We start from the raw sequence: 13,101 nt of genomic DNA on the forward strand, positions 1-13,101 counted from the left end.
CAGTACAACACAGCAGTAGTCGTGGCCGCGTGGTTAAGGCGATGGACTAGAAATCCATTGGGCTCTGCCCGTGCAGGTTCGAATCCAGCCGACTACGAGTATTTAGGGTATGTATACTCGAAATGCAAGTGTAGCAATAAACACAATTTCTCTACTTGGCATAATTTTGAATTATTTGAAAGTTTCATTGAGACAGTAAATGTCTATTGTTGATATGTTTGCGCACATTACTTATGTGATGATTCCAAAATTTGTCGATCCCATTGCTGTGTTAAACAGTACAACATAGCAGTAGTCGTGGGCGAGTGGTTAAGGCGATGGACTAGAAATCCATTGGACTCTGCCCGTGCAGGTTCGAATCCTGACGACTACGAGTATTTAGGGTATGTATACTCGAAATGCAAGTGTAGCAATAAACACAATTTCTCTACTTGGCATAATTTTGAATAATTTGAAAGTTTCATTGAGACAGTAAATGTCTATTGTTGATATGTTTGCGCACATTACTTATGTGATGATTCCAAAATTTGTCGATCCCATTGCTGTGTTAAACAGTACAACATAGCAGTAGTCGTGGGCGAGTGGTTAAGGCGATGGACTAGAAAGCCATTGGGCTCTGCCCGTGCAGGTTAAAATCCTGCTGACTACGTCTATTTAGGGTGTGTATACTCGAAATGCAAGTGTAGCAATAAACACAATTCCCTTATATAGCCTAATTTTGAATTATTTGACAGTATCATTAAGACAGTAAACGTCTATTGTTGATATCAATGTTGGCGCACATTACTTATGTGATGATTCCAAAATTCGTCGATCCCATTGCAGTGTTGAACAGGACAACATAGCAGTAGTCGTGGCCGAGTGGTTAAGGCGATGGACTAGAAAGCCATTGGGCTCTGCCCGCGCAGGTTCGAATCCTGCTGACTGCGTATATTTAGGGTATGTTTACTCGAAATGCAAGTGTAGCAATAAACACAATTTCTCTACTTGGCCTAATATTGAATTATTTGAAAGTTTCATTCAGACAGTAAACGTCTATTGTTGATATCAATGTTGGCGCACATTACTTATGTGATGATTCCAAAATTCGTCGATTTCATTGCTGTGTTGGACAGTACAACATAGCAGTAGTCGTGGCCGAGTGGTTAAGGCGATGGACTAGAAATCCATTGGGCTCTGCCCGCCCAGGGTCGAATCCTGCCGACTACGTCTATTTAGGGTATGTATACTCGTAATGCAAGTGTAGCAATAAACACAATTCCCTTATATAGCCTAATTTTGAATTATTTGAAAGTTTCATTCAGACAGTAAACGTCTAATATTGATGTCAATGTTGGCGCACATTACTTATGCGATGATTCCAAAATTTGTCGATCCCATTGCTGTGTTAAACAGTACAACTTAGCAGTAGTCGTGGCGGATGGACTAGAAATCCATTGGGCTCTGCCAGCGCAGGTTCGAATAATGTCGACTACGTCCTGTAAGCTCGAAATGCAAGTGTAGCAATAAACACAATTTATCTACTTGGACTAATTTTGAATTATTTGACAGTTTCATTGAGACAGTAACCGTCTAATATTGATGTCAATGTTGGCGCACATTACTTACGTGATCATTGCAAAATTTTGCGATCCCATTGCTGTGTTAAACAGTACAACATAGCAGTAGTCGTGGCCGAATAGTTAAGGCGATGGACTAGAAATCCATTGGACTCTGCCCGCGCAGTTTCGAATCCTGCCGACTACGTCTATTTAGGGTAAGTTTACTCGAAATGCATGTGTAGCAATAAACACAATTCCCTTATATAGCCTAATTTTGAATTATTTGAAAGTTTCATTGAGTCAGTAAACGTCTATTGTTGATATCAATGTTGGCGCACATTACTTATGTGATGATTCCAAAATGTATCGATCCCATTGCTGTGTTAAACAGTACAACATAGCAGTAGTCGTGGCAGAGTGGTTAAGGCGATGGACTAGAAATCCATTGGGCTCTGCCCGCGCAGGTTTGAATCCTGCCGACTATGTCTATTTAGGGTATGTATACTCGTAATGCAAGTGTAGCATTAAACACAATTCCCTTATATAGTCTAATTTTGAATTATTTGAAAGTTTCATTGAGTCAGTAAACGTCTATTGTTGATATCAATGTTGGCGCACATTACTTATGTGATGATTCCAAAATGTATCGATCCCATTGCTGTGTTAAACAGTACAACATAGCAGTAGTCGTGGCAGAGTGGTTAAGGCGATGGACTAGAAATCCATTGGGCTCTGCCCGCGCAGGTTCGAATCCTGCTGACTACGTATATTTAGGGTATGTTTACTCGAAATGCAAGTGTAGCAATAAACACAATTTCTCTACTTGGCCTAATATTGAATTATTTGAAAGTTTCATTCAGACAGTAAACGTCTATTGTTGATATCAATGTTGGCGCACATTACTTATGTGATGATTCCAAAATTTGTCGATCCCATTGCTGTGTTAAACATTACAACATAGCAGTAGTCGTGGCCGAGTGGTTAAGGCGATGGACTAGAAAGCCATTGGGCTCTGCCCGCGCAGGTTCGAATCCTGCTGACTACGTCTATTTAGGGTATGTATACTCGTAATGCAAGTGTAGCATTAAACACAATTTCTAGACTTGGCCTCATTTTGAATTATTTGAAAGTTTCATTGAGACAGTAAACATCTATTGTTGATATCAATGTTGGCGCACATTACTTATGTGATGACTCCAAAATTTTTTGATCTCATTGCTGTGTTAAACAGTACAGCATAGCAGTAGTCGTGGCCGAGTGGTTAAGGCGATGGACTAGAAATCCATTGAGCTCTGCCCGCGCAGGTTCGAATCCTGCCGACTACGTCTATTTAGGGTAAGTATACTCGAAATGCAAGTGTAGCAATAAACACAATTCCCTTATATAGCCTATTTTGGAATTATTTGAAAGTTTCATTAAGACAGTAAACATCTATTGTTGATATCAATGTTGGCGCACATTACTTATGTGATGACTCCAAATTTGTCGATCCCATTGCTGTGTTAAACAGTACAGCAGAGCAGTAGTCGTGGCCGAGTGGTTAAGGCGATGGACTAGAAATCCATTGGGCTCTGCCCGCGCAGGTTCGAATCCTGCCGACTACGTCTATTTATGGTATGTATACTCGAAATGCAAGTGTAGCATTAAACACAATTCCCTTATATGGCCTTATTTTGAATTATTTGAAAGTTTCATTGAGACAGTAAACGTCTGTTGTTGATGCCAATGTTGGCGCACATTACTTATGTGGTGATTCCAAAATTTGTCGATCCCATTGCTGTGTTAAACAGTACAGTGTTGATATCAATGTTGGCGCACATTACTTATGTGATGATTCCAAAATTTGTTGATCCCATTGCTGTGTTAAACAGTACAACATAGCAGTAGTCGTGGCCGAATGGTTAAGGCGATGGACTAGAAATCCATTGGGCTCTGCCCGTGCAGGTTCGAATCCTACCGACTACGAGTATTTAGGGTATGTATACTCGAAATGCAAGTGTAGCAATAAACACAATTCCCTTATATAGCCTAATTTTGAATTATTTGACAGTTTCATTGAGACATTAAACGTCTGTTGTTGATATCAATGTTGGCGCACATTACTTATGTGATGACTCCAAAATTTGTCGATCCCATTGCTGTGTTAAACAGTACAACATAGCAGTAGTCGTGGCCGGGTGGTTATGGCGATGGACTGAAAATCCATTGGGCTCTGCCAACGCAGGTTCGAATCCTGCTGACTACGTCTATTTAGGGTATGTATACTCGAAATGCAAGTGTAGCAATAAACACAATTTCTCGACTTGGCCTAATTTTGAATTATTTGAAAGTTTCATTGAGACAGTAAACATCTATTGTTGATATCAATGTTGGCGCACATTACTTATGTGATGACTCCAAAACTTTTTGATCCCATTGCTGTGTTAAACAGTACAGCATAGCAGTAAGGTTAAGGTTAAGGCGATGGACTAGAAATCCATTGGGCTCTGCCCGCGCAGGTTTGAATCCTGCCGACTACGTCTATTTAGGGTAAGTATACTCGAAATGCAAGTGTAGCAATAAACACAATTCCCTTATATAGCCTATTTTTGAATTATTTGAAAGTTTCATTAAGACAGTAAACATCTATTGTTGATATCAATGTTGGCGCACATTACTTATGTGATGACTCCAAATTTGACGATCCCATTGCTGTGTTAAACAGTACAGCAGAGCAGTAGTCGTGGCCGAGTGGTTAAGGCGATGGACTAGAAATCCATTGGGCTCTGCCCGCGCAGGTTCGAATCCTGCCGACTACGTCTATTTATGGTATGTATACTCGAAATGCAAGTGTAGCATTAAACACAATTCCCTTATATGGCCTTATTTTGAATTATTTGAAAGTTTCATTGAGACAGTAAACGTCTGTTGTTGATGCCAATGTTGGCGCACATTACTTATGTGGTGATTCCAAAATTTGTCGATCCCATTGCTGTGTTAAACAGTACAGTGTTGATATCAATGTTGGCGCACATTATTTATGTGATGATTCCAAAATTTCTCGATCCCATTGCTGTGTTAAACAATACAACATAGCAGTAGTCGTGGCCGAGTGGTTAAGGCGATGGACGAGAAAGCCATTGGGCTCAGCCCGCGCACGTTCGAATCCTGCTGACTACTTCTATTTAGGGTATGTATACTCGAAATGCAAGTGTAGCAATAAACACAATTCCCTTATATAGCATAATTATGAATTATTTGACAGTATCATTGAGACAGTAAACGTCTATTGTTTATATCAATGTTGGCGCACATTACTTATGTGATGATTCAAAAATTTGTCGATCCCATTGCTGTGTTAAACAGTACAACACAGCAGTAGTCGTGGCCGCGTGGTTAAGGCGATGGACTAGAAATCCATTGGGCTCTGCCCGTGCAGGTTCGAATCCAGCCGACTACGAGTATTTAGGGTATGTATACTGGAAATGCAAGTGTAGCAATAAACACAATTTCTCTACTTGGCATAATTTTGAATTATTTGAAAGTTTCATTGAGACAGTAAATGTCTATTGTTGATATGTTTGCGCACATTACTTATGTGATGATTCCAAAATTTGTTGATCCCATTGCTGTGTTAAACAGTACAACATAGCAGTAGTCGTGGGCGAGTGGTTAAGGCGATGGACTAGAAAGCCATTGGGCTCTGCCCGTGCAGTGTAGCAATAAACACAATTTCTATACTTGGCATAATTTTGAATTATTTGAAAGTTTCATTGAGACAGTAAATGTCTATTGTTGATATGTTTGCGCACATTACTTATGTGATGATTCCAAAATTTGTCGATCCCATTGCTGTGTTAAACAGTACAACATAGCAGTAGTCGTGGGCGAGTGGTTAAGGCGATGGACTAGAAAGCCATTGGGCTCTGCCCGTGCAGGTTCAAATCCTGCTGACTACGTATATTTAGGGTGTGTATACTCGAAATGCAAGTGTAGCAATAAACACAATTCCCTTATATAGCCTAATTTTGAATTATTTGACAGTATCATTAAGACAGTAAACGTCTATGGTTGATATCAATGTTGGCGCACATTACTTATGTGATGATTCCAAAATTCGTCGATCCCATTGCAGTGTTGAACAGGACAGCATAGCAGTAGTCGTGGCCGAGTGGTTAAGGCGATGGAATAGAAATCCATTGGGCTCTGCCCGCTCATGTTCGAATCCTGCCGACTACGTCTATTTAGGGTATGTATACTCGTAATGTAAGCGTAGCAATAAACACATTTCCCTAATATAGCCTAATTTTGAATTATTTGACAGTATCATTAAGACAGTAAACGTCTATTGTTGATGTCAATGTTGGCGCACATTACTAATGTGATGATTCCAAAATTTGTCGATCCCATTGCTGTGTTAAACAGTACGACATAGCATTAGTCGTGGTTAAGGCGATGGACTAGAAATCCATTGGGCTCTGCCCGTGCAAGTTCGAATCCTGCCGACTACGAGTATTTAGGGTATGTATACTCGAAATGCAAGTGTAGCAATAAACACAATTCCCTAATATAGCCTAATTTTGAATTATTTGACAGTATCATTGTGACAGTAAACGTCTATTGTTGATGTCAATGTTGGCGCACATTACTAATGTGATGATTCCAAAATTTGTCGTTCCCATTGCTGTGTTAAACAGTACGACATAGCAGTAGTCGTGGCCGAGTGGTTAAGGCGATGGACTAGAAATCCATTGGGCTCTGCCCGTGCAGGTTCGAATCCTGACGACTACGAGTATTTAGGGTATGTATACTCGAAATGCAAGTGTAGCAATAAACACAATTCCCTTATATAGCCTAATTTTGAATTATTTGACAGTATCATTGTGACAGTAAACGTCTATTGTTGATGTCAATGTTGGCGCACATTACTAATGTGATGATTCCAAAATTTGTCGATCCCATTGCTGTGTTAAACAGTACGACATAGCAGTAGTCGTGGCCGAGTGGTTAAGGCGATGGACTAGAAATCCATTGGGCTCTGCCCGTGCAGGTTCGAATCCTGCCGACTACGAGTATTTAGGGTATGTATACTCGAAATGCAAGTGTAGCAATAAACACAATTCCCTTATATAGCCTAATTTTGAATTATTTGACAGTTTCATTGAGACAGTAACCTTCTATTGTTGATATCAACGTTGGCGCACATTACTTATGTGATGATTCAAAAATTTGTCGATCCCATTGCTGTGTTAAACAGTACGACATAGCAGTAGTCGTGGCCGAGTGGTTAAGGCGATGGACTAGAAATCCATTGGACTCTGCCCGTGCAGGTTCGAATCCTCCCGACTACGAGGATTTAGGGTATGTATACTCGAAATGCAAGTGTAGCAATAAACACAATTTCTCTACTTGGCATAATTTTGAATAATTTGAAAGTTTCATTGAGACAGTAAATGTCTATTGTTGATATGTTTGCGCACATTACTTACGTGATGATTCCAAAATTTGTCGATCCCATTGCTGTGTTAAACAGTACAACATAGCAGTAGTCGTGGGCGAGTGGTTAAGGCGATGGACTAGAAAGCCATTGGGCTCTGCCCGTGCAGGTTAAAATCCTGCTGACTACGTCTATTTATGGTGTGTATACTCGAAATGCAAGTGTAGCAATAAACACAATTCCCTTATATAGCCTAATTTTGAATTATTTGACAGTATCATTAAGACAGTAAACGTCTATTGTTGATATCAATGTTGGCGCACATTACTTATGTGATGATTCCAAAATTCGTCGATCCCATTGCAGTGTTGAACAGGACAACATAGCAGTAGTCGTGGCCGAGTGGTTAAGGCGATGGACTAGAAAGCCATTGGGCTCTGCCCGCGCAGGTTCGAATCCTGCTGACTGCGTATATTTAGGGTATGTTTACTCGAAATGCAAGTGTAGCAATAAACACAATTTCTCTACTTGGCCTAATATTGAATTATTTGAAAGTTTCATTCAGACAGTAAACGTCTATTGTTGATATCAATGTTGGCGCACATTACTTATGTGATGATTCCAAAATTCGTCGATTTCATTGCTGTGTTGGACAGTACAACATAGCAGTAGTCGTGGCCGAGTGGTTAAGGCGATGGACTAGAAATCCATTGGGCTCTGCCCGCCCAGGGTCGAATCCTGCCGACTACGTCTATTTAGGGTATGTATACTCGTAATGCAAGTGTAGCAATAAACACAATTCCCTTATATAGCCTAATTTTGAATTATTTGAAAGTTTCATTCAGACAGTAAACGTCTAATATTGATGTCAATGTTGGCGCACATTACTTATGCGATGATTCCAAAATTTGTCGATCCCATTGCTGTGTTAAACAGTACAACTTAGCAGTAGTCGTGGCGGATGGACTAGAAATCCATTGGGCTCTGCCAGCGCAGGTTCGAATAATGTCGACTACGTCCTGTAAGCTCGAAATGCAAGTGTAGCAATAAACACAATTTATCTACTTGGACTAATTTTGAATTATTTGACAGTTTCATTGAGACAGTAACCGTCTAATATTGATGTCAATGTTGGCGCACATTACTTACGTGATCATTGCAAAATTTTGCGATCCCATTGCTGTGTTAAACAGTACAACATAGCAGTAGTCGTGGCCGAATAGTTAAGGCGATGGACTAGAAATCCATTGGACTCTGCCCGCGCAGTTTCGAATCCTGCCGACTACGTCTATTTAGGGTAAGTTTACTCGAAATGCATGTGTAGCAATAAACACAATTCCCTTATATAGCCTAATTTTGAATTATTTGAAAGTTTCATTGAGTCAGTAAACGTCTATTGTTGATATCAATGTTGGCGCACATTACTTATGTGATGATTCCAAAATGTATCGATCCCATTGCTGTGTTAAACAGTACAACATAGCAGTAGTCGTGGCAGAGTGGTTAAGGCGATGGACTAGAAATCCATTGGGCTCTGCCCGCACAGGTTTGAATCCTGCCGACTATGTCTATTTAGGGTATGTATACTCGTAATGCAAGTGTAGCATTAAACACAATTCCCTTATATAGTCTAATTTTGAATTATTTGAAAGTTTCATTGAGACAGTAAACGTCTATTGTTCATATCAATGTTGGCCCACATTACTTATGTGATGATTCCAAAATTCGTCGATCCCATTGCAGTGTTGAACAGGACAACATAGCAGTAGTCGTGGCCGAGTGGTTAAGGCGATGGACTAGAAAGCCATTGGGCTCTGCCCGCGCAGGTTCGAATCCTGCTGACTACGTATATTTAGGGTATGTTTACTCGAAATGCAAGTGTAGCAATAAACACAATTTCTCTACTTGGCCTAATATTGAATTATTTGAAAGTTTCATTCAGACAGTAAACGTCTATTGTTGATATCAATGTTGGCGCACATTACTTATGTGATGATTCCAAAATTTGTCGATCCCATTGCTGTGTTAAACATTACAACATAGCAGTAGTCGTGGCCGAGTGGTTAAGGCGATGGACTAGAAAGCCATTGGGCTCTGCCCGCGCAGGTTCGAATCCTGCTGACTACGTCTATTTAGGGTATGTATACTCGTAATGCAAGTGTAGCATTAAACACAATTCCCTTATATAGTCTAATTTTGAATTATTTGAAAGTTTCATTGAGACAGTAAACGTCTATTTTTGATGTCAATGTTGGCGCACATTACTTATGTGATGATTCCAAAATTTGTCGATCCCATTGCTGTGTTAAACAGTACAACATAGCAGTAGTCGTGGCCGAGTGGTTAAGGCGATGGACTAGCAATCCATTGGGCTCTGCCAGCGCAGGTTCGAATTATGTCGACTACGTCTATTTAGGGTGTGTATACTCGAAATGCAAGTGTAGCAATACACACAATTTCTCTACTTGGCCTAATTTTGAATTATTTGAAAGTTTCATTGAGACAGTAAACGTCTATTGTTGATATCAATGTTGGCGCACATTACTTACGTGATGATTCCAAAATTTGTCGATCCCATTGCTGTGTTAAACAGTACAACATAGCAGTAGTCGTGGCCGAATGGTTAAGGCGATGGACTAGAAATCCATTGGGATCTGCTCGCGTACGTTCGAATCCTGCCGACTACGTCTATTTCGGGTATGTATACTCGAAATACAAGTGTAGCAATAAACACAATTCCCTTATATGGCGTAATTTTGAATTATTTGAAAGTTTCATTCAGACAGTAAACGTCTATTGTTGATATCAATGTTGGCGCACATTACTTATGTGATGATTCCAAAATTTGTCGATCCCATTGCTGTGTTAAACAGTACAACTTAGCAGTAGTCGTGGCCGAGGGTTAAGGCGATGGACTAGAAATCCATTGGGCTATGGCCGCGCAGGTTCGAATCCTGTCGACTACGTCTATTTAGGGTATGTATACTCGAAATCAAGTGTAGCAATAAACACAATTTCTCTACTTGGCCTAATTTTGTATTATTTGAAAGTTTTATTGAGACAGTAAACGTCTAATATTGATGTCAATGTTGGCGCACATTACTTACGTGAGCATTGCAAAATTTTGCAATCCCATTGCTGTGTTAAACAGTACAACATAACAGTAGTCGTGGCCGAATGGTTAAGGCGATGGACTAGAAATCCATTGGGCTATGCCCGCGCAGTTTCGAATCCTGCCGACTACGTCTATTTAGGGTATGTATACTCGAAATGCAAGTGTAGCAATAAACACAATTCCCTTATATAGCCTAATTTTGAATTATTTGAAAGTTTCATTGAGTCAGTAAACGTCTATTGTTGATATCAATGTTGGCGCACATTACTTATGTGATGACTCCAAAATTTATCGATCCCATTGCTGTGTTAAAAAGTACAACATAACAGTAGTCGTGGCCGAATGGTTAAGGCGATGGACTAGAAATCCATTGGGCTATGCCCGCGCAGTTTCGAATCCTGCCGACTACGTCTATTTAGGGTATGTATACTCGAAATGCAAGTGTAGCAATAAACACAATTCCCTTATATAGCCTAATTTTGAATTATTTGAAAGTTTCATTGAGTCAGTAAACGTCTATTGTTGATATCAATGTTGGCGCACATTACTTATGTGATGACTCCAAAATTTTTCGATCCCATTGCTGTGTTAAAAAGTACAACATAGAAGTAGTCGTGGCAGAGTGGTTAAGGCGATGGACTAGAAATCCATTGGGCTCTGCCCGTGCAGGTTCGAATCCTGCCGACTACGAGTATTTAGGGTATGTATACTCGAAATGCAAGTGTAGCAATAAACACAATTCCCTTATATAGCCTAATTTTGAATTATTTGACAGTTTCATTGAGACAGTAACCTTCTATTGTTGATATCAACGTTGGCGCACATTACTTATGTGATGATTCAAAAATTTGTCGATCCCATTGCTGTGTTAAACAGTACGACATAGCAGTAGTCGTGGCCGAGTGGTTAAGGCGATGGACTAGAAATCCATTGGACTCTGCCCGTGCAGGTTCGAATCCTCCCGACTACGAGGATTTAGGGTATGTATACTCGAAATGCAAGTGTAGCAATAAACACAATTTCTCTACTTGGCATAATTTTGAATAATTTGAAAGTTTCATTGAGACAGTAAATGTCTATTGTTGATATGTTTGCGCACATTACTTACGTGATGATTCCAAAATTTGTCGATCCCATTGCTGTGTTAAACAGTACAACATAGCAGTAGTCGTGGGCGAGTGGTTAAGGCGATGGACTAGAAAGCCATTGGGCTCTGCCCGTGCAGGTTAAAATCCTGCTGACTACGTCTATTTATGGTGTGTATACTCGAAATGCAAGTGTAGCAATAAACACAATTCCCTTATATAGCCTAATTTTGAATTATTTGACAGTATCATTAAGACAGTAAACGTCTATTGTTGATATCAATGTTGGCGCACATTACTTATGTGATGATTCCAAAATTCGTCGATCCCATTGCAGTGTTGAACAGGACAACATAGCAGTAGTCGTGGCCGAGTGGTTAAGGCGATGGACTAGAAAGCCATTGGGCTCTGCCCGCGCAGGTTCGAATCCTGCTGACTGCGTATATTTAGGGTATGTTTACTTGAAATGCAAGTGTAGCAATAAACACAATTTCTCTACTTGGCCTAATATTGAATTATTTGAAAGTTTCATTCAGACAGTAAACGTCTATTGTTGATATCAATGTTGGCGCACATTACTTATGTGATGATTCCAAAATTCGTCGATTTCATTGCTGTGTTGGACAGTACAACATAGCAGTAGTCGTGGCCGAGTGGTTAAGGCGATGGACTAGAAATCCATTGGGCTCTGCCCGCCCAGGGTCGAATCCTGCCGACTACGTCTATTTAGGGTATGTATACTCGTAATGCAAGTGTAGCAATAAACACAATTCCCTTATATAGCCTAATTTTGAATTATTTGAAAGTTTCATTCAGACAGTAAACGTCTAATATTGATGTCAATGTTGGCGCACATTACTTATGCGATGATTCCAAAATTTGTCGATCCCATTGCTGTGTTAAACAGTACAACTTAGCAGTAGTCGTGGCGGATGGACTAGAAATCCATTGGGCTCTGCCAGCGCAGGTTCGAATAATGTCGACTACGTCCTGTAAGCTCGAAATGCAAGTGTAGCAATAAACACAATTTATCTACTTGGACTAATTTTGAATTATTTGACAGTTTCATTGAGACAGTAACCGTCTAATATTGATGTCAATGTTGGCGCACATTACTTACGTGATCATTGCAAAATTTTGCGATCCCATTGCTGTGTTAAACAGTACAACATAGCAGTAGTCGTGGCCGAATAGTTAAGGCGATGGACTAGAAATCCATTGGACTCTGCCCGCGCAGTTTCGAATCCTGCCGACTACGTCTATTTAGGGTAAGTTTACTCGAAATGCATGTGTAGCAATAAACACAATTCCCTTATATAGCCTAATTTTGAATTATTTGAAAGTTTCATTGAGTCAGTAAACGTCTATTGTTGATATCAATGTTGGCGCACATTACTTATGTGATGATTCCAAAATGTATCGATCCCATTGCTGTGTTAAACAGTACAACATAGCAGTAGTCGTGGCAGAGTGGTTAAGGCGATGGACTAGAAATCCATTGGGCTCTGCCCGTGCAGGTTAAAATCCTGCTGACTACGTCTATTTATGGTGTGTATACTCGAAATGCAAGTGTAGCAATAAACACAATTCCCTTATATAGTCTAATTTTGAATTATTTGAAAGTTTCATTGAGACAGTAAACGTCTATTGTTCATATCAATGTTGGCCCACATTACTTATGTGATGATTCCAAAATTCGTCGATCCCATTGCAGTGTTGAACAGGACAACATAGCAGTAGTCGTGGCCGAGTGGTTAAGGCGATGGACTAGAAAGCCATTGGGCTCTGCCCGCGCAGGTTCGAATCCTGCTGACTACGTATATTTAGGGTATGTTTACTCGAAATGCAAGTGTAGCAATAAACACAATTTCTCTACTTGGCCTAATATTGAATTATTTGAAAGTTTCATTCAGACAGTAAACGTCTATTGTTGATATCAATGTT

The 13,101-nt window shown here is 40.0% G+C and overlaps 8 non-coding genes across 8 annotated transcripts; all 8 read left to right on the plus strand.

Moving 5' to 3' along the window:
• The first annotated feature begins 2,224 nt into the window (after positions 1–2,224).
• TRNAS-AGA (transfer RNA serine (anticodon AGA)) lies at positions 2,225–2,306 on the plus strand. The gene has a single exon. It is a non-coding gene; the product is annotated as a tRNA-Ser (tRNA).
• A 478-nt stretch (positions 2,307–2,784) lies between these two features.
• TRNAS-AGA (transfer RNA serine (anticodon AGA)) lies at positions 2,785–2,866 on the plus strand. Its single transcript has one exon. It is a non-coding gene; the product is annotated as a tRNA-Ser (tRNA).
• A 197-nt stretch (positions 2,867–3,063) lies between these two features.
• TRNAS-AGA (transfer RNA serine (anticodon AGA)) lies at positions 3,064–3,145 on the plus strand. The gene has a single exon. It is a non-coding gene; the product is annotated as a tRNA-Ser (tRNA).
• A 559-nt stretch (positions 3,146–3,704) lies between these two features.
• TRNAF-GAA (transfer RNA phenylalanine (anticodon GAA)) lies at positions 3,705–3,786 on the plus strand. The gene has a single exon. It is a non-coding gene; the product is annotated as a tRNA-Phe (tRNA).
• A 471-nt stretch (positions 3,787–4,257) lies between these two features.
• On the plus strand, positions 4,258–4,339 carry TRNAS-AGA (transfer RNA serine (anticodon AGA)). Its single transcript has one exon. It is a non-coding gene; the product is annotated as a tRNA-Ser (tRNA).
• Positions 4,340–6,509: 2,170 nt separating this feature from the next.
• On the plus strand, positions 6,510–6,591 carry TRNAS-AGA (transfer RNA serine (anticodon AGA)). The gene has a single exon. It is a non-coding gene; the product is annotated as a tRNA-Ser (tRNA).
• A 2,691-nt stretch (positions 6,592–9,282) lies between these two features.
• On the plus strand, positions 9,283–9,364 carry TRNAA-AGC (transfer RNA phenylalanine (anticodon AAA)). Its single transcript has one exon. It is a non-coding gene; the product is annotated as a tRNA-Ala (tRNA).
• A 1,316-nt stretch (positions 9,365–10,680) lies between these two features.
• On the plus strand, positions 10,681–10,762 carry TRNAS-AGA (transfer RNA serine (anticodon AGA)). Its single transcript has one exon. It is a non-coding gene; the product is annotated as a tRNA-Ser (tRNA).
• The last annotated feature ends 2,339 nt before the right edge of the window (positions 10,763–13,101 follow it).

The sequence above is a fragment of the Saccoglossus kowalevskii genome, chromosome 4 (assembly GCF_978046115.1).
Source record: "Saccoglossus kowalevskii chromosome 4, keSacKowa6.1, whole genome shotgun sequence".
NCBI classification, from domain to species: domain Eukaryota; kingdom Metazoa; phylum Hemichordata; class Enteropneusta; family Harrimaniidae; genus Saccoglossus; species Saccoglossus kowalevskii.